Genomic DNA, 26,881 nt, shown 5'->3' with positions numbered 1-26,881 from the left:
GTGTCTATGCAAACCCTCACAAACCAATTTCAAAAAACAACAAACAAAACAAACTGGTAAAACCAAAAATAGCAAGCAGGCTGTAAGCAAACCAAACCATTTAATTGTGAGCGTTTTCGTCGAAACCAATGCTCCAACTTCTTCAGACAAATTCAAGACAACACATGAACATTTTTTAAATGTTCATGCATTGACTAATTAGATCCAATTAAAACAAGTATTCTAAAACATATATATATATATATATATATATATATATATATATATATATATATATATAGGTGTTGTAAAATGATTCCTTATTTAATTATTCATATTTTTAAAAACGTATACAACTACAAATATATAAACAGCAAAATGTTTGTTGTGGATACTTATTGCAAAAAAATGATTGGATAATACACACAAATATTATTCCATGAAAGTAAGTTATTATACCCAAACTAAACCATGTCATCAAACACTACCAAATAGTCTCATGATCACTGTTATTTATATATATATATATATATATATATAGAGAGAGAGAGAGAGAGCTCGCAAACCAATTTCACCTGGAGGACCCCTACAGAGACACACACAACTGTTACATGGTTCATCTGTGCAGCTTAAAACTCATTTTGTCTCACTGGCCATTTGTTGGTTTATCGAAATGTCTGCCTGCTTCTTTTTCTTACACACACACACACACACACACACACACACACACACACACACACACACACACACACACTCACTGACCTTTTGTGTCAGCCTAGGCTACCTGCCCCCCACACACCACCCTGTACAAGTGATGATAACTGTGCCATATCCCTGTTTTGTATCTTTTGGATTCAGGGATACATAAGCTTTATGTCTAATGCTCAGGGTGCATAGCTGACTTAGTGCTTAGTATATCTGCATTTATGATATTGAACCGGTAATTGTACCTTTGATTTATATTGGCCTTAGAAAGTTACAGTTAGCATCAAAATTCCCCAACTTTATTGTAAATGATCCTGTGAGTGTGGTAAAGTCTGAAACTGTTAGACAGCATCAAAATTCCCCAACTTTATTGTAAATGATCTTGTGAGTGTTGCAAAGTCTGAAACTGCAATGTGTATCATCACTTTCTAACTTCTCTCTTTAATGATTTTCCAGTAGAAACGTATGGTGCTAAACTGAGGGCATGCAGTGATCATCAGTACTTTTGAGAGATATGACTGTGTGAATCTTTGATGCCTGAGGCCTACTACTTAATAATGGACACATACAAGTCAAATAAGTCTCTGCTGTCACATGTTAAGTTCATTTCTGTGCCAATCTCCCACCTTTTACTTGTAAACAGTATCAAGTAATGAAATACGAGGATATGCCATTCATTCATATTACACAATAAACTCCAGGTTCAGTACTTGCCTTGTAAATGCAGCAGTTGCAACAGTTTTAGTTCAGGGCTGACTCTGTCTGATGCAAGCAGTGCACAGCCAATACATGGGGAGGTAAAGATTGTGAGAGTCGCCTGGCATCCATGTTAGTATAAGAATGAGCATAGGAAGAAGGTTTTAGGCCCTTAGGTGGTGAGTGAGTTTGCTATGTGTTGTCTCTTTGCCAATGCAAGGGCATATTGAGGACTCCTACATCTGCTTACACCCACAGCAGCTGGTGGCTTCCCCTCTGACTCCTCATCTTTGTGTGGCTGTGTTGACCTTGGCATTGGTGGTGGGATGTGTGCTCCTTCCCCTTGCTGATCCTGCTGAAGCTGTTTTCTCAGGATGATGTTGTGCAGTGTGGCACATACTGTTAATATTTACATACATGTCTGTGGATTGTACACAAGGCTCCCCCAGATGTACCTAGGTGCCGGAACTGCGACTTTAGCAACCCAAACACATGTTCTTTGATATTTCTGGATTGAGTGTATGCCTCATTATGATATTCTTCAGTGTGTGTGTGTGTGTGTGTGTGTGTGTGTGTGTGTGTGTGTGTGTACATTTCTGATGAGTGTCATCGAACATAGTTCCAGTGCATAATCTGCAACTGCCAGTAAATGACCCTGTGGGATGGAATATCCCCCCCATTGAACACCTGATACAGTTGAGAGGTGTGCCAGATATGTGAGTGATGGTAACTGCCAGAGCTGCCAACATACACATTCAAGATGACTCCCCTGGCATTACACATGACTTGGCAGCTAATAGAGTGGAAGCCCTTTCTATTTATGCAGAGTCTACCCTGTTCCCATGGTGTACCTTAATTTCTATATGTGCGCAATCTATGGCACTCAGTACTTCAGGGTAGTGTGCTACATTGTAGAACTCCTGCATATGTCTGGTCCTATCCACAGGAGTACGGGGAAAATATATGTGGTCACTGGCATGTTGTAGCATAGCATTCAGGAATCGATGGAGGTTCCTGGATGCCGGTGCCTGTGACACCCCCAGCATGTTCCCTGTTACTCTCTGAAAGGTACCTTTAGCTAAGATTCTAAGTGCTACACGTACCTTTGTCTCCACTGGGATGGGTTTCCCTCATTTTGCCCTGGCTCTGATTTGAGGACAACAGAGGTTGCAGAGTTCCTGTAGTGTGTCTCTATCCATCCTGTAGTGCTCTGCAATTTCCACATCATGTAGGTTATGATAAGTTAAATGGGATCTGAAAACTCTTCTCCTTCTTGGCCTTGGTCTGTTAGCAGCAGCAGCACAGACTTCAGCCTGTTGCACATACAAATGAATTAAAGCAACAGCAGCCCCTAATATTCTTTCTGTGTAGCCTAGTTTCCATGGCTGTATTCCAATAGGTTTTGGAATTGGCAGGGAAAGCCACCACTGAGCTTACAAGGTTGCTTTTCAGCTTGTTGAATAGCTCCTCCATCTTGGATTGGTTGATTAGCATACAATTCAACTGCTTATGCTGTAAATGACATGCCACAGGGTTTACCTTGTTTTTGCAGCACTGAGCAACACTTACTTAATCCAAAACAGTGCTCTGCTATGTGCACGTCACAATGCGACATGCACACAGTGTAAATGGACCATGTAGGCTTTACTGAATCTGGCTGTTGGTCTATGCAAATATTTGTTAATAGAATCATATAAGATATATGTAAGCAAATTTAACAGTTAAATATGCTAAATATTTAGGAAGAATACTTTATAAATGGATCCTTTACAGTGATATAGAAGATGTAGTATCACTGAAGTAATAAATTATTTTGAACAGAAAAAATTCTTATTCATGTATAAAGCCTCAGACACTGCTTATGTTAACAGCTAATCTTTACCTGAAATCATGTACATACAGTTAAACAAAACCAGCATGTATTATGACCTTGGTGAATATTTTATAAAAATGTGATTGACATTTTTTGTAAACTATTTCAGAGAAGTGGACTGAAAATAGTAATTTAATTATATCTTGAATAGCTAATTCATATATAAAATATAAATTGAATAATGCTTTCTAGTAGCAAGATACAGAGGATCATGACTAAACTCTGATCATAAACAGTTTATTATGGATTCAAGATATAGATTCCAAGAAATTGACTTTAAGAGTAAACTCAAGAGGTGAATCTTGGCTCCCGAGCTGAAAACACATAAAAGGGTTATGACTGGTGAGACCCAATCGCTATTTTTTGTAGTGTATGGAGCTTTATCTGCTCCGTGTGCTGACTGGTATTGAATAAAAAAGAACAAAGTGTGGTAGCACAAATTGTCTTATAAGTTTTCAGTGCCTTTGAAAGCCAGTAAAGCACTTAATTCTGTCACACAAACAGCAGGCAGAAAAGAACTGCCCCACTGTGGTATTCATCGCTTTAAAAGCTGCTAGACACTTTGTTCTGTCAATTTTTTTCTTTATAAGTATTTCAGAATAAAGTACTAACAGGTTTTAAAAGCTGTTTTATCCTCTGCCACTGTTTGCTATCTGGCAGTGGTCTCTGTTAAAACCAAGCACAATACTCTGCTTAACAGAACTTGTGTATGCTTAAGAAAATCTTAACAAATCTTGTTAAACAATGTTTTGTTGTTCTGTCTACTATAAACTGGTATAATATATGCAAATTCAGTAATTTATGTATTCTGTCAATGAATTAATCCCTGGGCTTGAATATGCTTTACCTAGCACTGCCTGGATCACAACACATCTCTATTACAAATCATTGAAAATAAATTTCTGTGATTTATATACCTTGCCTATTCTCCAGACCACCACATATAGCAAAACACCTTCCAGTGACAGCAAGATCTACCTATCTCCTCAACACTCTTACCTTTTTAGAAGAGGGTAAGAGCAAATCACATAGAAAAAAATGAAAATTATGGGAGTAATACATACAGAATAATGTTTTGTAGGAGGAGTGAGTGCAGATCAGAGTTTAGGTGATGTGTCTTTAAGAAGCATGTTAAAGACTGTACATGAACATATAAATTCCAGACACATGCAATCCCTAGTGCCATTTTGAAAAAGCAGACAGAGAGTGAGCATACTTGATTGCAGTTGTTAGTTTATATGTAAGTTACTTAAGTTAAAGTCGGTAAACTTTCTATAGTGATGTGTTTATATAAAATAAAGCTGCCTTGAACAGAACCCATGAAGACTCTTCTATTGTGTCCAAAGTAGGAGAGCGACATGGTGTTAGAACTGGGATAGAAGAGAATAATATTCGGAGCCATCAGGTGCTGAGACAACAGTGAAGGTAAAACTAAGAGAAACTAGCATGAAAAGAGTAAGAAAAGAATCAAAGGTAATGAGAAGTAGCACAAACTGATTATTTGGTAAAAAAGACAAAATGGTGTATTAAAAGGGCACAAACTGCATTATAAAGCAAGAGGAAGACACAAAAGGCTTATTAACTAAGGGAATGTTTAAAACAATGGTATTTGATGAAACAATTAAAAGTAAAGCAAAGTGAGTATGTTTAAGGCAAAAAGTACAGTTTTGTACCTACCATAAATGTAGATGTTCGAGTGTTCACCCTGCTGCAGTCATTACATTTGGGTTATCCTGTTGTCAGGTGGTCCCGCAGTCGGCCGGAATTCCAAAGTCTTGGTCCGGCGTCGGTTGCTGTTGTCTCTTCCCTGACGTCAGTGTGCCAGGAGTATATATAATGCAACCGACGCCATTTTCTTCAGTTTTTCCTGCCCCAGATGTCAGGTGCCCCCAAAAAGGTGGTCAGAATTAGTACCAAATGGAGTAACCACTGCACAAACACAAAATCCCTTCAGCTATAAGCAAATACATCAGTAAGGCATAGAAGAGATTTAGCCAGTAGATCAGAGGGGATGGAGGGAGGGTAACCTGGACTGCAGCAGGGTGAACACTCGAACATCTACATTTATGGTAGGCAGTGGCGGCTGGTGACTTCAAATCAAAGGGGGGCTGCAGGAGACAGTGGAATGGGTGGAGTCAATCGGAGTGGGTGTGGCCAACTAGAAAGGGGAGGAGCTATGCTCAAAACCACAAAAACTGTAACTTTAATTAAATACGCTGCCCTGGGTGCCAAACCATCATTATGAGAGTCCAATCAAGACAAAATGAAGTGTAGAAGAAAAAAAATATTTCAATCCATTGGCTACTTGACAGCTTACTTAATATCTAGATGGAAACAAAAAAGATGCAAGGCATGAAAAAATAAATGACTTTTTAAATACATTACTGGAATGCCAGGCAAAATCAAGTATAAGAAAACCAAGCATCACTTAACTCAAATCACTTCTCCTTGCACTCCAGTTCTAATTATAATTTATATTCAGCTTCATTAAAGTACCAAGTAACATGCTGAAAGTAGCAATCTCTGCGATACTCCCACTTGTAAAAATGTTTCTTATCCAAAAAAGACCTGCTGCCTGACCACAACTATCTACTTGTTTCAAGGGGAAAACATGATCAAAGTAAAAAATGAAAAGCAAACAAAAAACAAACTCAACATATATTGCTTAAGGGATTACTGCACAGGATATGGACCACACATGATAGATTGGCATTCTGTTTAGTTTGCAGGTAAAGCCTGTAATGAGCTTAACATAATGTAATCCTGTCCTTTATAACAAATACTGTCATATGCATTTCAATACCCAAGGCTTATACGTTATCTAGTTATGTAAGTATTCTCTTCATGGCAACAACAGAAAGGCTTTCAATGTTGGCAATACTGCTTATCAAAACTTACTTGCCTCTTACAATATCAGACAAGCTTATCTGATGGTCATTAAAGCACTGCTACTTAAGCACAGAGCAAAAGGCACTTTCTGAATAATAATAAGCATAAATCAACAGTATAAAAATATGACAGAAACAGAACATTCTGCAAAATCAATGACAGATGAAAAGCCACTATAGTTCTTGTGTTTACCTTGGATGGGGGGGGAGATAGTCTGCACATTTACACTGCATAACTGCTCCTTGCCTTGCTTGGACACATCCAGAGTCACTACATGGGGGAGTGGGGTGCAACAAGTTTGTCACAATTTGAAACGTCTCTGGCTGATGGCGGTGGCCCTGACACATTTCATATACTCTCAACCTCAGAGCAAGAAATCTGGATAAGACCATAAATAAAAGTAGGACAAAGGTCCAAAAAATACAGACAATTTTTAAATGCTGCTCTTACAAACTTAAAGTTCAGTAGGTCTTGCATCAGTATGAATTTTCTGTAGGGTATGAAATCTGAAACTCAAAACACCTGTCAGTGAACCTCAGAATGTTGCAGAAATGCTCATCACTGTTGCTTAGTTTTCCAACTTGTAAAATAGCACCGGCTTTATGCAAAGAAAAAATCTGAGCAGATAACTTTCCAGCAGATCTTTATATAATTAAAAAAAATAAAAAGGTGTGGTTACCTGCTCAAATGACTGTATCATTCTAGCCTGACATATTCTACCTGCAAAAGCATTCCATTTATTTATTTTTAATGGATAAGTGAGATAGATCTGGTGTGCCAAACAGAAATCTCCTGCTGGATACCTTCTTCAAACATAATAAGCCCATAATGACTTTTGTTTCCTCTGTCTTTTGTTTCAGCACAGCTTGTTCAGAGATTGCCAAGATACACATAATTACACATTTAATAATTTCAGATAATTAAACTGACGTACCTAAGGAAAACAATTTGCGCCAGTGATGTATATGTTATTAATTGTTTTCAGAATTATTGAAATACTAATTTGTTTGTCTTCAGTGAGTGGGTTTGACGTGTCTGTTTTAAGAAGCAATTTGCAAATTTTGCTTTGGTATGTGAAGTTAAGAATCATACATTGTGGAAACTGCAGTTTTGAGATTCAAAATCATGTCTGCAGAATGTAGATCATTTGCAGCTTTTTTACTCTCACTACTTGAATTAGCTACAATGCCAGCTTTTTATTGTCTTCCTCAGTCCAGATTTTTAGGGAAAAAAACAGGATGACCATGATACTTCAGGTCTTAATGTTGTTTGCATTAGTGATATATTTTATTTATTTATTTAAATTTGTTGACCGGGAGTGTCCTACTGGACGTAGATCCATTTTCAGCGGAGGCCCGGGGAGAAAAGCTCCACAGTTAAAATAAACAGACAGTAGTTACATTGGATTACATAGCAATTAACAATTTAAATAGCAATTACTTACAACATATTTACAGATGAAGGACATAGTACAGCAGTAGACAACTAGAATCTTTATCTGTGAAGTACATAACAGACATTGAAAAAGAACCACACTGCCAGGTAAAGCACTCTCCTTAAAATATGACAGTAGCAAGCAAAAAAAGTGATGAGTGCACCATGGACTATAACGCAAATCAGAAGTAAAAAATGAATAAATCCAAGTGGTCTTCTTGGTAGATAAAATCCACGTTTATTGTAGACAATAAAAACTGCAGCAAGTAGTAAGCGCTTTCGCGTTGTTACCCAACGCTTCATCAGACATAAAAGAACTAAAAACTCGCCCTTTATAAACACCTGTGTGTCATGATGTCACAAATCCCTTAAAGAAATAAGCATATGAACACACAATTCCCATTAAAAATATCTACCAAGAAGACCACTTGGATTTATTCATTTTTTACTTCTGATTTGCGTTATAGTCCATGGTGCACTCATCACTTTTTTTGCTTACATAACAGACATTAACAAATGTTACAATGAGAAGTTCCTGCTGTATAATAAGTACTAGGCTTATGAGCATCTGAGCTTGCTATAATCAAGGTAGTTAGTGGAGTGGAAAGAAAGGTAGTGGTTGGATTTGGTGGGTGATATTATATTAGAGTGGGAGATTTTAGGCAAAGGAACATTACATTCAAATATTGTAATACGTGTAATATATTTAATGGCATCCCACTTGTTAAAGTTGCATATAAAAATCTACCAAATCTGATTTCAAAAGGTGGTATGTCTACATATCTTTTCACATAAATACATAACCTGAAAAATGACAAGTACATAAATGACCATGGCAGTCGCATTCTTAAAATTGCAGCAAGCAGAAAACTTCACGTTACCCTGGTAGCAGTTTACTAAAGTCTACACCAACCCAGATAAAAGCATGCAGTTATTTTGATTTAGTCCTTTAGGCATTCAAAGATAAATAGATACTGATGGTTATTGCTGATAATCCCTGCCTCAACACACACACACACACACACACACACACACACACACACACACACACACACACACACACACACAGTCATTTGTGTCCATGAGTTACCAATATATGTATCCTTCCTCCTCATTTGATATAAAAATCCCTGCAATTATCAGGGAGAGGTTAAAATGCAACCAGGCATTAGAAAGGGCAAAACTTTCATGAAAAAAAAAAGAAATGCTTAAAATGGAAAACACAGCACAGCAACATAGAAAGGGTTCTGCTGATCTTTTCTATAATTCTACATAAATATCATATTGTGGTAGAAGAAGTAAAGGTGCAGAATGTAACAAATTACATTTAACAAGCTTCTCTGTATTGACAATGATTTATATACTGTTTGACCTAGAAGGTCTAGCATTCTGAAAATAGACATGGACTTCATTTTGGTGCTGTGCATTGCAAAAGGCATTCTGGTGACCTGTATCAAATAGGACCACACAAAAGGAAGCTGATTATCAGCCCTGAACCCAAAGAGAAAGCCACAGATTCTAGAGTAAACATAAGTTATTCACTGGAAGAAGTCCATTCAGAAATACAGTATTTTTGGGCTCCATAATGAAATGATGGTACATGGAATGTTGAGTGTCGACACAATGAAAAAAAAAAAGATTGGACATGCAGGAAAAGAGGGATATCCCGAACATCATTCTTCTCCTTTATACTTCTTTTTTGCAGGAGCCTTCCCCCCTCCCCGAACTTATATATAATAACTCTAAGGTCACCATATCTTGAAGAAAAAGCACTATTCCAGCCACACACACACACATATATATATATATATATATATATATATATATATATATATATGTGTGTGTGTGTGTGTGTGTGTGTGTGTGTGTGTATACATTTTATAGATATACACACAAGTCATTTATTTTTTGCCACTGAGTCTCTGTGTTTTGGAACTTGATCTAGTGGGTGCCAACATTTCAAATGCTTAACATTTTGTTTTGCCCACAGCATAATTCCTTTGGAAACCCATACCTCTCAGCCTGTTGGAGCAAGAAATCTGGACAAAGCCTAAAGAAATGGGGGAAGAAAGGCCCAAAAATAGTGACAGGTTTTAAACAATGCTCTTATCAACTTAGAAAGTTACCAGAACAACAGGATTTGTATTGTCATGCATTTAATGAAGGATATGAAGTCTGAAACTCAAATGTATATCATTATTAGTAGTTTCAGCTGTATTGATTTGCCAGGAAACCACAAATTTTATGAGGAACACACCAAAAATCTGGGCATTCTGTGAAACTCTGGACACCCAAACAACTCATTCATTCCTTCTGTAGTGGCAATAGCAAATCCCATTTATTCCTTATCCAAGGTAGGCACCCTGAAGCTTGGGATGGAACCATCCATCCATTCTCTCAGCAATGGACAGTTGGGTGTTGGAGAGTCTTACCATCTAAGCGTACTGGGCAGGGCAGCAGCTTACTAGTATAATAATATTGCTTATCGAATTAAGGGATGATTTGGTTTGCTATTTTAGTTATTCTTATTTTTGGACCAGAAATGCCTTATGCCATCTTGTTGTTTACCTTATTAGAGTTCATCGTTAGTCATATTTTGCATCTATATCTTTATTAGGTAAATGTTTTTGACAGTTCACAGCAGCATACTGTCCAGATGAATCCACCCAATCCATCCAAGGAGCGCAGGAACACCCCATCACACAACTGTAGCAGTAAAATGTAGTGCTTTATTATGTCGCTTACAGCTTGGAAGCACAGTGCACAATCCCTGCCAGTACTTCATATCTTTTAATGTCATTACAAATAAAATGAAATATTACAAAGCAACAACAAGCAAGAAGGAACATTTTTTGGTGGTTTTATTCAAAAAAAAGATATACAGTAAGGGTAATAGTTACCCACGTTATAAAAACACACACCTCTTCAAAGTAGATTTGTGCTTGCTGCTAGTGGCTTACAGCCATTATGTTAAGTTGCACTAAAAGGCTAGAGGCGCCATTCCATGAGGCAGTTAAGGATTCACAAAGTAGACAGAAGTTACCACTCCAAGTGCAAATCATTTTTAAAATGCAGGATATGCAGTACCACCAGAACCTTAAAAAGAAATGCAGTCTGTATGTGACTGAATGAGAGGTTTTCCTTTTTCTCCATTTCTTCTTTTTTCCATGCTTTATGCCGAATATCATATTTCAAATGGGACATAGCTTCTGCCATTATCTAAAAATGTATACTGTAATGTAATTCACCCAGACCCGTGTATATGTATATCTATCTATATGTATATACAAATACACTACTACTGTAGCATGTGTCCTGACTCCTTGGTATACATAGGCTGCACAATGCATGTTATTGGGATGTCCACACTCCCACACATTTCATTTACTGAGTACTAGCTTTAGCTGTAATTCTTACCTCTATAAAGTTTATTTTAATACATTCCACTTTTTCCTATACAAAATCTCTAATACAGAAAATGAAAGCACACCACATCCCAGCAGCTCACTAGCTATTCTAAGATGCAGAAAAGAGTAAGACGTATGCTCCTCATCAGCATGCACTTGCAGTTCAGTCACTTTCAGTGAGTAATAGTTTCATATATTCACACCACACCTTTATCTTAAATGCCATTTTTCAGCCTTTCCACAATTGCAATACATTGCACCAGTCAGAGTGAATTAAAATTTAAATGACAATTTCTCCAGGAAGATAGAATCTATATTTGGGATTCCTTCTCTCAAAGGAACATAATAAAGAGTATAATTACTTACTTTAGTTCTGCACCTTCACTCTGTTCTTCTTCTAACTTCTTTTCTTTCTTCTTCTAACTTCTTTTCTTCTTTTTTCTTCTTTCTTCAGTTCTTCTTGTTCTTCCTTCAGGCTTCACTGCTTCAGCACAGGCTGCACAGCACAGCTGACAAAATAGCACCCCAAAAAAATGAAAATCCACAATGGTAATTATTAATTAAAAAAATAATCGTTTCTTCCCGGAATCCCGTGTGTCTGTCACACAGTCACGATTGAATCAATACACGGTCACAAGCCAACTGACTATCTGATTGATTCTCGCTCTTTTCCCAGCACATAAAGCCCGGGAAGAGAGTGACAACCAATAAGCAGCATTTAGCCCAGCAAGCACGTCATAACGTGCCTGCGGACGTCGCAGTCCGAGCCCCTTCCAATTCTATGCGGTTTGGAACTGCATAGACTTCTGGGCATCACAATGATGCCTTCATTACTCCTCTGGGCTGCAATGAAAACAAAAAAAAAAGCTGTTTAAAACCGCCGCAGCCCGAGGCGGTTAAAGTGCGCAATGCGTATGCGCGTACTTCCGAGTCGCGGACTCGAAATTTGATTTTAAAGTACAAAAAAAGTTTTGTTTTTTTTTTTTTTTTACATTATTTATAAAACATAAACAATTACTACTATTTAGCTGAGGTGGCTGCAGTTCGTCAGTCCGATGCCACGAGCCGCCCCTGATGGTAGGTACAAAACTGTACTATGTTCACCGTGTTACCCTGCTGCAGTCATCACACTTGGGTTGAATCTCAAAGCTAAGGTAGGGGGGAGGTATCATAGAGGGTTAGTGGAGGCAATAAGGCCCTGCAGAACTGCAGTGGCGAAGCCCGCCCTAGACTTAGAGTAAAGAGGTAAAATTTCCTTGGTTGGAACCCCCCTGAGAAAGGCTGTAGAGGTAGCTGTTGCCCTGGTAGAGTGGGATCTAATGGTAGCAGGAACTGGTTTCCCATGATGGGTATAGCAGAAACGTATGCAATGACCTATCCATTTAGAAATAGTTTGCTTTGATATAGCCTTCCCTTGAGAAGCTGTAGCATAGGATGCAAAGAGCTGGTCAGATTTTCTGAAAGCCTTAGTTTTGTCCAAGTAGTAACGAAGCTGCCTGTGAATGTCTAAGGAATGCAGGAGTCTCTCACCTTTGTTCTGTGGACTGGGGAAGAAGGTGGGTAAGTGGATGGTTTAGGTTCATAGGTTCATAGGTTCATACTAGGCTATCTGCCCTAGGGCATTTATAAGCCTAGCCAGAGTGTGTTTGGCTTTCGCCACCCATTTTAAATTAATTTTGCTAGGCCTTTTTTTGAGGTTAGTATACTGTGCCTCTGTCTAACAGTGACACAGAAGTGATAGCCAGGGTAAACCTACGATCTCCCATCCACTCATCAAGATTCCTCTTGAAGAGAGTCAATGTGGGACTCTGCCTAACCTGGACTGGGATTTTATTCCAGAGTGAAGGGAGCCTCTGGGTTATGAATCTGTCCCTCCAGCATGTCCTATTTATTTCAGTGCTGAGGTTCAAGTCTCGAGCGCGTAGCTCGATGGGATTTGGATTTTCTGAGGTGCAGCATGTCCATTAATTCCGTGTTGGACATGGCTTTATACGTCAGGCACAGATCGCCTCTGAGCAGGCGGTATGCCACTGAGTAGAGCTTGAGTTTCTTTAACCGGGCAGCATATGGCATCTGTTTGAGCCCTTTGATCCTCTTGGTGAGGTACTTTTGGGGTCTTTCCAGTTGCTGCAGGTGTCTGGTAAGGTACATCCCAAAAGAGGCATTGTACTCAATTATGGGCCTGATGAGGGATGAGTAAAGAGGCGATGACCTCCCTGATCTAGATGTGAATCCCTTCATGATTAGGTGGGCTATATAAAATGTTTTTCTAACCACTTTGGCCACGTGGTTGTCAAATGAGAGATTGCTATCAACTTGGGTCCCCAGGTCCCTAATGACTTCTTCTGTACTTAATGGATTACCACCTATGTGGTAATTTGTGGGCACTTTGTTTTGCCAAAGGGATGACTATACACTTTTTGGCGTTTAGCTTGAGGCCATGGCTCTGGCACCAGTTGTCTGTTTCTATGAGGCCCTTTTGGAGGATGCTTGTGTTGGCTGGAGAGTTGATTATGGCGCCCAGTTTGCAGTCATCTGCGAACTTGGTCAGCCACAGTCCTTCCTTGTTGGCCTGTACCACCGAGAAATATATACCGAACAAGAGAGGTCCCAGGACTGAGCCTTGTGGGACGCCACTTGTAACTGGTTTGGAGTCTGACATGGCTCCAGCAATTCTAACCATGTTGGTTCTGTCCTTGAGCCAGTTTGCAACCCATCTAGTGACATAGGGGTTTATATTTAAGCTGGTGAGCTTATCTATAATGCCCGAGTGGGGTATTGTATCAAAGGCTTTTGCGAGGTCCAGGTAGGCTGTGTGGACCACCTTCCCCTCGTCAATGGCCTTGGTGACTGTTTCAAAGAAATCGACCAGGTTTAAGAGGCAGGATCTGCCCTTAACAAAGCCAAACTGGGTAGGATCCAGTGTCTGTAGGTCCCCAATATCTTTATTTATGAGGTCCATAATGATCCTTTCCATAGCTTTGCAGACCAAGCTAGTCAGGCTTATGGGGCGATCGTTTCCAGGATCCGTTGAGGCACCACCTTTGTGGAGAGGGACCACTATTGCTGTACACCACTCTTTGGGTACATATCCTGTAGTAAGGCTAAGATTGAACAGTAGTTTTATGTTTGGGTTTAGCTCTTCTTGGAGTTCATGTAGGACGCAGCCCGGGACACCATCTGGTCCCATTGATGCTGTGTTTTTTGCTTTGGAGAGCGGCTCTTACCTGAGCATCTGAGATGTCAGGGGGCAGCACTCTGTTGGGATAGATATTTGCCCTTTTGGTGGGGAGAGGGGGGAGAAGTTTGCACTGAACCTGTCAGCTAGGATGTTGGCAATGTCTGTGGGCTCGGTGTATTTTTTGTCATTTTGGAATAATTCTGAGCATATCTGGGAATTCCCACCCAGGTTCCTAACATAACTAAAGAAAGCCTTGTGATTATCCTTAGTGTCCTGTGCAATTTTTCTCTCGAAGCTAGCCTTAGACGATTTTATGAGTGCCCGTAGTTTTTTGCTAATACTGACCTGATTTAAAGCTACAATGGAAACCACCTTAGGCATGAAGGAAGGATTCGTTCGTAGAGAAACTCTGTCTTGATGAAAATTGAGGAAAGGTTCCACTGCTATTAGTGCCTGTAGCTCTGAGACTCTTCTAGCTGAAGTTATTGCTGTGAGCAGGGCAGTCTTCCATGATAGGAACTGAAGATCTGCAGAGAAAGCTGGTTCAAAGGGAGATAGCGTTAGTTTTTCCAGAACAAAGTTGAGGTCCCATGTTGGTGTAGGAGCTCTCCTGGGTGGTCTAATGTTTTTTGCCCCTCTGAGGAACTGCCTTAGAAGAAGATGTGAAAATAAAGGTGGATCCATGTTGTAGTGAGCTGTAACAGCTGAAGCATGGATTTTAATTGAGGAAAAGGAAAGTCCTTTGTGCAACAACTCAGCTAAATACTGTAGAATGTGAGGCATGTGAGGCTGAATTGTGTCTTGGCCTTTAGCTTGGTTCCAGGAACAAAACCTTTTCCATTTGTCCGAATAAGCATTCCTGGTGGTTGGCCTCCTGGCTTCCAGAATAACATCCAAAACTGCTTGTGAAAGAGGATCTGGTTGGATGTTTAGTTGATTTGCCATGCAGCCAGATTTAAAGTTTTGAGCTGGCTGTGAAGAATCTGATTGTTTTGTTGTGTGAGCAAATGGGGTATTTGAGGCAATATTCATGGTGGGCTGTGGGCCATATTTTTCAATAGTTTTGATTTCAATACCAGTGCTGGCGTGGCCAGTCTGGGGCTATGAGAATCAGTCATGGTCTCTCCTTTTTGACTTTCAAAAGAACCTTTGTGAGGAGAGTTAATGGAGGGAAGGCATATACTGTCAGGTTTTTCCAACTGAAAGAGATTTCACTTTCCAAGCTTGATGGTGAAATGTCCTTGTACAAAATTTTGTCAGTTGATAGTTTTGAGAACTGGCAAACAGGTCTATGTCTGGAAGGCCCCATTTTTGAGTTATCATTGCAAATATTTGTGGATCTAGTTTCCACTCGTGGGGATCTTTGATGTTTCTGCTGAGGTCGTCGCCAATGTGTTCTTCTGTCCTGGCAGGAATTGAGCTTGTAATTGGACTTGGTAGGCCAGAGCTGTGTTCCATAAGATCATTGCTTGCCTGCATAGAGGGTAGGAATGTGTACCCCCTTGTTTGTTTATGTACCACATTACTGTGGTGTTGTCCGTCTTTATTGCAAGTTGTCCTGGATGTAATAGATCATTGAAGGCTGTCAGAGCTTTCTGTACAGCTAGCATCACTTTTTGATTTATGTGCAGATTTCTTTGATCTGCAGTCCATAGGCCTTGAATACATTGTCCTGCCATGTGTGCCCCCCAGGCATAGTCTGAAGCATCTGTTGTGATAGTTTGCCTGGCTGGGGGCAAGGTAAAAGGCTGACCCTTGTTGAGGTGACATGCCTGTGACCACCTTAGAAATTCCTGTTGTAGGCAGGGAATGAGAAATATCATTGTGTCCAAGCTGTGGCTGTGTTGAGACCATACGCTTTTTAGGTACCACTGTAATTTCCTCATATGCAGCTTTGCAAATGGTATTATTAGTATGCAAGATGCCATGAAGCCCAAAGCCTGCAGAATTTCTCTTGCAGTTAATTGGGTCTTTGTTGCCATTGTCTTGAAATATTGAGTCAGTTGTAGTTGCTTGTCTGGCATAAGATAAGCCTTCTGGGCCATTATATTCAAGCTGGCACCCAGGAATGTAAGTTTTTGTGAGGGTAGTAGTTTTGACTTCTTTTCGTTTACTGTGTACCCCAGGCAGTTTAGTAGATGCTTTACAAAGGCCAGATGATGTAAGAGAATGTCTTTGCTTTCTGCTTGGATGAGGCAGTCGTCCAGGTATGGATATATTTGAATTCCTCTTTGTCTGCAGTATGCAATTACTGGTGCCAGGCATTTTGTGAAAACTCTGGGCGCAGTAGATAAGCCAAAGGGCAGTGCAGAGAATTGGTAATGGGTTGAACCTGCAATGAAACGGAGGTATCTTCTGCAACTTTGTCTGATAGGGACATACAGGTATGCCTCCTTGAGGTCCAACGTTACTAGCCATGCTTCCTTGCCCAACATGGGAAGTAGCTGCTGTAGTGTTAGCATCTTGAATTTGGGTACTTGTAAGTAAGTGTTTAGAATTGAAAGGTCCAGAATTGGTCTCCAGGCATTGTCCTTTCTGGGCACTAAAAAGAGTCTTGAGTAAAATCCTCGGCCTTGTTCTCAAGTAGGTACCAGTTGAATGGCTCTCATGTCTATGAGAGCTGTGATTTGCTTTTGTGCCTCTGCCCATTGATTTTGTGGCAGGTTTGGCATTCCTCTTTTTATTGGCAAGGTGTGAAAGTGGAATCTGTATCCTCGTAAAATTATGTCTAGGACCCATTTGTCCTTTGTGACAATGTGCCAGTTGTCTGCAAAAAGTGTGAGTTTTCCCCCCAGGGGGGCTGCCAAGAGAGTATTGCTTGGCCAGATGAGGTGCAAGTCATTGAGTTTGCCTTCTGGTGGATTGAGACCTGTCTTCTCCTCCCTTCTGTGTTGTAGTGCCCCATTGGCAAGGTTTATACTGGGCTTGTGGTTGTCCTCTTCCCCTTGGGTGTCTGTATTTACCCCTCTGTGGTCTGTCAGTGGCTGGAAAGGACCAATTTTTTGTTGGCCAGTTTCAGCTGAAGCAAGGGGGTTGTACTTGTAGGACATCTTTGACTGTCTGCATAGATTTTGCCTTATCTTCCATTTTCTTTAAAACTTCTTCTGCTTTAACTCCAAAAAGAACATCCTGCTGTAAGGGAGCATCTAGTAGTTTTGTTTTAACATGATCAGGCAGAGTTTGTTCCTTTAACCAAGCATGCCTACATATAACAGACCCAGTGACAGCTGCTCTGCAGGAGGCCTCCAAAGAATCAAACCCACATTGTAAGGTATGTTTGCCCAACTGCTCAGTGGCATGCAACAGATCCTGTACTTCTTTCAATTCACATTGTTGAGGGAGAGTGGTTATTCTTTGCTTTAACTGAGAGATTAGAAATTGCTGATACTTAAGCATGTGAAATTGACAATTCAGTGCCCTCATAGCTAGTGTGGCTGAGGTGTAAACCTTTTTCCCCCACCGGTCTAGTGCTCTGGAATCCCTCTCAGAAGGTACTGGGTTTTTAGCCATAGAAGCCTTAGCTCCCTTGGGTCCCTGGGAGATAGTCTCTGGGTCAGCTACAGGGCTTTTGTAAAGAAATTTGTGGGAATCAGGCACTCTGTAGTATCTGTCAGGCTTAGCCGGAGCAGGAGATAGAGAGTCCGGGTTGAAACTGGATTCTAACTAGACATCATCCACAATGTCCAAAACTGGTGGGATGGCAAGTGGTCTGTGTTGGGGGAGTAAAAGAAACTCTCTGAGCCTTTTCTTTGAATCAGAGTAGTCCTGACCCTCCCAGTGAAAATGTTCCCTCATAGTGTGTAAAGTTTCCCCAAAGGAGTAGTTTTCAGGAGGAGAAGCTGAGGGAATAGAGTCCTCAGCATCAAAATCTTCATAAGGAGAGAAGGAGTAGTCTTGGTCCTCAGAGGAGTCTGAAGAAATGGACGTTTGATCAGAGGATGCAAAATCTTCCTCTTGTCTAGGCCTTTTGTCAGGAGGGGGCTGGGAACCCCTGATTAAAGAAATCAAATCTTCAGCCATTTTGAGCATCTGTTTCTTAGACATGGGGCCTTGAACAGGAGACTGAAGTGCAGTCCTTTTAGATTTAGAAGGAGTCTTCGACTTAGAAAACGTTTTAATGGTGAGAGTCATCGGTCTGAAAATGCCTTCAGAAACCGATGGCATTTCTGTAGCACCGACGTCTTTTGTAGCAAAGTCGTCAGAAGGGCCTGAAGTAAAAGGCTGCATCAGCCTGGTACATTCCGTCAAAATATCCATAGCAGTCTCGGGTTCTAGATCTGCGGTAGTCAGGGGCTGCGTCAGAGCCTCACTGAGGACCGGAGACCGGATCAGCTGAGACCTCGGAATCTGGCTTAGGCCTGGGCTGTCTGTCCTTATCCCTGGGCTGTCTGTCCTTATCTCTGCGTTTTTTGTGCACGCCGGTAGTCGGTTGCTCCGATGGCATGGTGTAGTTAAATTTCCTACCGAAGTAGTGTTGTGCGAAATCAAAGCGTCTTTTAATAGTACGCTTATTAAACCTAGCACAAAACCGACAAGTAGTGACGTCATGGTCTGGGCCTAGACAAGGTATGCAATAAGAATGAAAATCCTTATGAGGTATTTGCTTCCCACAAGAAATACAATTGTTAACTTTTTCTGACATCGGTCTAAGGCAAGAAAAGTTTCCCCAACGGGGTACTTAGCTTTATAGAAGACTTTGGTCTGAAATTCGAATTCGAAAATCTCAGGAGTCGGCCGACCGGCACTTGCGAACTGCTTCTGCTTCGGGCACTGCGCGGCAAGAAAGACTGGAGAAAATGGCGTCGGTTGCATTATATATACCCCTGGTGCACTGATGTCAGGGAAGAGGCGACAGCAACCAACGCCGGACCAAGACTTTGGAATTCTGGCCGACTGCGGGACCGCCTGACGACAGGGTAACCCAAGTGTGATGACTGCAGCAGGGTAACACGATGAACATCAAGCATTTTTAAAGCAAAATGCATGTGTTTGAGGCAAAATAGGCATGTTTAGAGTAAAATGAACACAAGAAAAGTACAATGGGCATGAAAAGGTTTAAATGAGCAAAACAAATATAATAAGGGCAAAAAAGGGCACATTAAGCAAAAATAAAGCATAGCGACTGCATGTGTTTTGGCAAAGTGCTGTGTTTTGGAATAACTGTGACTTTGTATTGTATTAAGGGCATAACTTTGTATTGTATCAAGGACATAACTAAAGTTATTTGAAGTATCTCAAAGTGTGTAAAAGTGCTTGCAGTGTGTGCTTATTACTGTGCATGTATTTTGAAGAGTTTATTGTGTGCAAAGTGCAACTATTTCATGAAATACAGTCAAAGCATGGCCATTCTGAAAAGTTTCTTGTGCTGGGTGTATCTATTTGCAAAGTGCCGCCATTACAGACAGTTTCTTGCACTGTAAAGAGTTGCCTAACAAGGTACCGCCATTTTGGGGAAATTTCAGTGTGGTGTGTATAGTTTAATCATAAAGTGCAATTGCTTCGAAATGTTATTGACTTAGGGGCAAAAGAAGCTCAGTTCATTTGCATCGTGAAGTTGCTTGAGATGTTTCTTAAAATGATGATAAATTACTTTAGCAATGCAATAATTACAAAGAAGCCCAGTTCATTCTCATCATGCAGTTAATTGATATATTTTGTACACTAAGAGGTGAGTTCTTGCAAAACGATATTACAAATGTATTACAGTGCCCGAGAGTTTTATTTCATACAGTCCAATTATTCAAAGGTACTACACGTTTGTCTAACAGCATAATTTCAAGAAGCCCAAAAAAGCATAATTTTAGAGGCACGAAGGCATTGAACAAAGTTCAAAGTTACAAATACTGGCATAAGTTTCTTGCATATGTGCACGTGTGTATGTATGTCCTTATTTGAAAAAACCTTCACTGGTATGTGTTAATATGGCAGATGGATTTTGAAAGCCCCTACCACTTGTATTTGATCAGAATATTGCAGAAAACTGGAGAATATTTGAGCAAGAGTATGATATTTTTATATAAGCAACTTATGCCGATAGAGATGCATGCACCAGGGCATTCATTTTTCTAAACTTAGCTGGGTCAGAGACCAAAAAAAGAGAGCGTTCATTTGTGCATGCACCAGCAGTATATGAAGGAGAAGGTGAAAACCGCTATATTGTTTTACAGTCTGAATCAAGGGAAGACTCCGAGTGTTTGAAGTGCAAATGTGTAACCCCAGACAAATATTACATTAAAGAGGCATTTGTTTTACATGAGAGATCAGAAACCAGGGAAAACTTTTGCAGCTTATATAACTGACCTGAGAAACAAAGCCAAAACGTCTTGGTTTGGTGACTTAAAAGATGAGTTGATAAAGGACAGGCTTATGTGTGGTATTAATAATACTGCTATGAGAAAGAGTTTGCTTTGTGACAGCGATTTAACATTGAGCAAAACCATATTTACCAAATCCATGAGGTGACAGAGAAATACACAAGTATGCTTGCGAGTGACAAGAGCATGGTTTCAGTAAGCTCTAGAGCAAATGTAGATAGCATGCGACACGTGGCAAACAGAAGCAGGCCCAAGTGCATGGCAATCACAACCCCTGCTGGTTCACCAGGGAAACCATGTAGCTTTCCAGCAAGTTCTAAGAAAGGATCAAGCTCAGTGCAGTACAAGCATGAATCAGCAAAACCCAGATCTAGCTTTATTGTTAACTGTTGAAATTGTGGTGAAAATCATGAGTCTAAAAGGAAGAAGTACTTAGCATTTGGTCAGCAATATCAGAAGTGTAAAAAATGGAACCATTTCCAAAGTTTTGCAAATCAAGTAAGCCTCACACAGTTGTAAAGAAAGGGCACATAAAGAAGCAAGTTGATCAAGTAGAGCCAAAACAGTCAGCTTTCTATGTAGATAGTGTATCAGTGCTTGGCAAAAGAGCTGATGCAGTGAATTTATTAGCAAAAAGCGAAGTGTTTTGTACTGTCCGGATTAATGGAAAATCCACAGATCTTAAAGTTGACACTGGTTCAAAGTGTAATGTTGTATCAGCAGACACATTTGCTAAATTGAGAACTAATAAATAACTCAATGTGGCCAGTAGTGCAAAATTTGTTGCTTATAAAGGTGAAGAAATTCAAACCGAAGGCTCAGTGATGCTTTCATGTTATTTGGCATGAATTGTTACAACTTGCTATTCTATGCAGTCTGAAGACCAGTGCAGTCTTTATTGGGTCTCAGAGATAGTCTGAGAATGAATCTGCTTTCTTTTGCTAAAGAGGTTCATCGCATAAGTGCATTTCCGAGTTCAAACTTTTCTGAAGCCATTTTCTCAGAGTATGCTGATGTTTTCGATGACAAGTTGGGCAAACTTCCAGTTGTGTATTCCATGAAGTTAGACCCAGACGTCACTCGAGTAGTCGGACCAGTGAGACAAGTTCCAACAGATATGCAGGATTAAGTTACAGTTCAGTTGGATAAAATGGTTGTTGGCACCAACTAGGAAAACCTTTTCCATTTGCTAATATATGATTTTTTAGTAGTAAGCCTTCTTGCCTCTTTTAGTACCTGCTGCACACCCTCAGTAAACAGGTGTCAAAAGGAAAATAAGACAAGACCCTGTTATCCAGGCAGTCAGTTGATGGTGACTGGGGATGGGTGTATTAGACACCCCTGATCTTGTGTGAGTAGATCCATTCTGTGTAGAAGCTAGTGGTAACTGACCCTGGGCATTTCCAAAAGAAGGGAGATCCACTATTGCCTGGGCCAGAAAAGAAGTTAATGCAAAGATCTTGGGGATTCCTTCTGAATCTTCTGAAGTACCCTGGATATCAGTGGAAGCGGTGGGAAAGCATACAGAAACATTTCTGTCAAATAAAAGATTAAGATCTCTGTCTTCCAGGCCTTCTAGCATGGAGCCTTGGAGCAGAATCTTACCATATGATTGTTTAGAGAGGAAGTAAATGAGTCTACTATAACTCCCCATAGATGGCTCAAATCTTGGAAGACCCGGTGATCTAGTTAGCCTGGGAGAGGGTCTGCCCTGTCCTGTTCAGTTTGTTTACCACATAATATTGCTCTTATGAAATGGAGAATACCTATAGAGTGAGAATGTGCTGTAAAGTTTTATCCCAAGCTAGCATGCCTAGTCTGCAAAGGGGGGGGGTGTTCAACCTTATTCCCCCTGCTTGAAGATGTATCACATGACTGTGGTATTGCCAGAACCAACTTGAAGAGGTCCTGGGGACCAAAGATTTTTTAGAGAGTTGAGTGCCTTGTTCAGGGCAAGCATATTTGTCATACTTATGTGCTAGCATGTGTCCTAGCTGTCCCACACACTTTGCATTATTATCCCTCCTGAGACTGCTCCCCAAGCAAATTCCAAGACTTTGCATTGGAACAGGTTGGGATAACGGGAGACCCAAATTTAGGGATATCTGTCTCCACTGAGTAATTGTTATATTGACAAGCACAGCACTGGGATTTGAAAAACAAGGAATGTTAATCCTGGGACCAAAGAGACTCCAAATATAATTGTATCTTTCTCATGTGGAGTGCTGCCAGGGTTATCATGAGAATCATAGATGCAGTAAGACCCAAAATCCTGAGATATTCTCTCACTGTGACTGAAGTCTGAGTGAAAAACCTTAGAAAGAGATCTAGATATATTTTTCTCATGGAAGAAAATGTATTTGAACTGAGGTGTCCAGCAACACCTCATGAGCACTATCCTGTGTGGAGGAATCAAAAATTACTTTTCAATATTCCCTTAGAATCCTAGCTTGCCAAAGTGAAAAATGGAGAGTCGGACGTTTTAAAAGGGAAAAGTGAATGCAAGGGTGGAATGGGAAACAAAGTCCTTTAAATAGTCAAACTGACTAGTTGGATTGTCCTTGGTTTGGGGGGCTCCTGATTTCTTTTTGAAACCCCCCTTGCCATTATGCCAAAATTGGATGAGGGGTTAGAGAATCCCTTAGAAAATTTGAAAAAGGACAGCAGAAAATGTTAAGAGATTCCCTGATTTAACTACCTTTTTCGTCACGCTTAATTACCTCTGCAGCAAAGGAATCAAAAAGTGAATCTCCATCCAAAAGAGAAAATAAAATCACACTATTTATATCATACATGGAGGTTCTGAGAAATCAGCCAGTCAAACCTCCACAAAACAGTACCAGAGGCCATAGTCCTCGAAGAATCAACTGAGTCATATACACATTGTAAACAGAGCAGTGACTAGTAAAATAGAAGATACTAAATAATTTAAGAACAAACATTTCTCATACTTTCACAATCAGAATAAACATTAACATGTAAACCTGACAATTCAAAGTTCTGAAAAATCAAGGTTGTAGAAGCATACAGTATTTTCTCATACCCATCAATAATCATCCCATCCTTATTAGTAAAAGGAAATTCATTCTGTAACAGCTCATAAAATATTCTGAGGAACTGAGAAACTTCAGTGTACTCCCACTGAAAACACTGGCTCATTCTGGAAATAGTCTCAAAGAGAGAGGAATCCCAAAAGGCGAATCAGAAACTGAGCTGTCCTCTGAGTCTTAATCAAAAAATGGAGGAGAAAACCTATATCTAACCCTTCATTTTCCTGTCCAGATTCAGCATCCTGAATCTCTTCAGGAAAGAAGATATCCTTTCTTTTACCAGAAAGCATTAAATAAGAAAGGATCATAAGCCTGAATAAAACCCTGAACGAGACCCAGTAAACTTCTCCTATTTAAAGAAATTTGAGTAGGTGTAGCTACAGTTTTAGTTGTCTGTTTCATTTTTAAAGAAAATGGGGTCAACAGTGTTATAAATGACAGTAGTAGCTTCCCATGGATGGATACAACTTTCTGACAGAACAGGGAAACCTTCCCTGGTTTCCTCTCCCAAGACCAACAAGAGTCTCTCTACCTTGCCTGCTGAGAGGACCCCAACAGCTACAGAGGATGTGAATAAACCTCAGTCCATAATGGCTGCATGTGCTACACCAGAGGGATCTAGGGTAAAAGATGAGTAGTCTGAGGTACAACAAAAGGTCATAGCAAAGCCACCCACCTGTGGCTGAGACAAATTGCAATGACATGCCTATTTGCTTAACTTTTTCTTTTTGTGGCTGGAAGAAGGACCAACCACAGGACCAACTGTTTGTTCCATAGTCAAGCCAAAAAGTGGTGCCTCTTTCCCAGGAAATACATGCAGCTAAAGCAGGAAAAAATGTTCAGTCTTTAAAAGTCACCTTTTTCAAACAAAAACACAACAAAAATACTTTAAAACCCTTTGCCAGGCCCAAAATGTAACCAAAAAGAAACTATACAAAACAGAACAGTCCAACAGAAGGAACAAAGCAGACTAAAATGAAAATGGAACTTTACTCCAAAATGGAAAGTGTATAAATAGTTAAGAACTTTGGTCGAAGAGAACTTCTTCAGAACTAAAACAACTGATGATGTCCCTCACTTTTAAATTGTTCTTTAATTAGGAAAACAATACATTTAAAGGGCCACTTCAAGTAAAACCATGACATCATAAACATATTCAATAAACATGAAAAACATATTTAAGTAAATAATAAATAATAAAGAGTAAAAAACAGATCATATGAACTGTCAAGGAAGTAACAGTTTGAAAATAATACAAGTAATACTGAATTATATTTTAATTTAGCTACCCTCATCCTTAAAACTGGTGTTATAGAAACTTGTTCATTTAAACCAAGTGGGTTAAATGCATTGAGCTGGAATTTTTTCCCAAGCCTCACCATGTGGATTGATTGCAACCATTTCTAAAATACAAAATTGAAATTTATCAAACCCATTACAGGTGATGGACTTTTTATATAGAGCATTTTTTTTCATTTTTATAAATATATCATATGTATGCTCATATAGTACCATAAAGGTTTCCCCACATAAAAACCTGAACCCTAAACATGTACTACAAACTTCTAAATAAACCATCCCCTTAGTTTGACAGTTACCATTCATGAGACGTACACAACAGTCTGAATGTAATCCCAACATTAACTGCCTACTTGTAAAAATATATGGATACTGATTACATTGTCCACATTTTCATTAACCTTAAGCAGGACCTAAACTATATAAGGCTTCATCAACCACTGCAAAATATTCTTAGCATTGTTGCAGTCTTGTATATAAAGTGTGGGATTTTACCAACAATCTCAAAACTGGAATGTTGCTCTTAAAGCTGTTCCAATTCCTATAAATGTTGTCCCTCATTTTTTTTTTGCTCCCTAAATTATATTGTATAACAAAGGCCCTATCAAATAGTTTGCTTGCTTTTCTAGAATCCATGTGTTCAAATTTAACAGTGTTGTCTTTTCCCAACCCCATCCCTAAGATAAAATAAATCATCAGGGCATCCTCTTTCCTCTAAATAAATTAATCAAATATTCACATTGAGATGAAAACACATTTTCATTTCATGTCATCCATGACAGTCAAATCATCTGCCCCCTTCACAATACCCTTCTTGGTTTTATAAGGGTGGAAACTCTTGAAGTGTAAATAACTATTGCTAAATATCGGTTTCCTGTAGATGAAAAATTCCATCCTGTTTAGAAATTCTAGTATCAAAGCAATTAACAAAATTCTGATTAAAACTGTAGGCAAATGTTAAAAAGCTAGTAGATTTGTTTAAATAATTGACAAAATTTACAATTTTATCAGGAGGGCCCGTCTACAGAATAAATATATAATCTGGATATCTCAGGTGTAAGGACATATGATGAAAAAAATTAGACTGAAAAACATGATACATTTCCCATGAAAGCATAACAAGATTTGCATAAAATGGGCACATGAAGCACCTATGGCCACTCTCCTAATCTGTTTAAAGGTTTTGCCTTCAAAAAATATATAATTGTGGATAAGAATAACATCAATACATTCCTTAATAGGTTCATAGATATTTACTATGGTAATGACCAGAAGGGCATTTTTAAGCCTAGCCATACATCACATATCTCTGACAAGTTCTGGGACACTTGATGTGAATATATTTCATAGGTTCATAGGAGGCTACTAGACTAACAGCCCTAGACCCCTTACAAGCCTAGCCATATTTGTCCCAAGCTGTCCCAATTGTCAGTGGTTAGCAGTAGTTAGCTGAATGAAGCTTGCAGAGGTAAGGGTCTATGGTAGTTAATACTGACTTCCTCTGTCCAGGAGGGACATGGGCACCACCCCAGGAGTGAATTTGCAGTCACCCATCCATTGATCTAAGTTGCAACTACAGAGGGTCAGTAAGGAGCTCTGTTTCATGTGAATTGGAAGCTTTTTCAGAGAAGTGGCAGTCTCTAGGAGATGTATATATCTTTCCAATATGACCTGTTCATGTCAGAGGCTAGCTTAAGATCCTTGTAGCGAGTAACCTTCCTGCAGTTTGGTTTACAAATGTGTAGCATTTCTATCAGGGCTGGGTCAGAGACTGCCCTGTAAGCTAGGTACAGGTCAGCCTTTAGCAACCTGTAGGAGAAAGAATACCTTGACAGGGTTTTCAGTCTTTCCACGTAAGACTTGTTTTGTGTACCCTGTAATTTCTCAGTGAGAAATCTATGTGGTCTCTCCAGTTGTTGCAGGTGTCTGCTTAGGTACATGCAAAAGGGAGCATTGTACTCAATTATTGGCCTGATGAGGGCCGAGTATAATGGAATTATAACATCCTTAGATCTAGATGTGATGCCTTTACTTTTAAGATGTGCTAGATATAA

The 26,881-nt window shown here is 39.7% G+C and overlaps 1 protein-coding gene across 1 annotated transcript in view; it reads right to left on the bottom strand.

Moving 5' to 3' along the window:
- The window catches only part of LOC122805260 (solute carrier family 40 member 1-like), a 454,127-nt gene that overhangs the window by 267,516 nt on the left and 159,730 nt on the right, over positions 1–26,881 (bottom strand). The gene's annotated exons all lie outside the window — the stretch shown is intronic.

This window comes from Protopterus annectens, chromosome 6.part1 (assembly GCF_019279795.1).
Source record: "Protopterus annectens isolate FY-2018-M chromosome 6.part1, PAN1.0, whole genome shotgun sequence".
Taxonomy (NCBI): Eukaryota; Metazoa; Chordata; order Ceratodontiformes; family Protopteridae; genus Protopterus; species Protopterus annectens.
The sequence above is the reverse complement of the archived record's forward strand: the minus strand, read 5'-3'. Positions and strand labels throughout refer to the sequence as shown.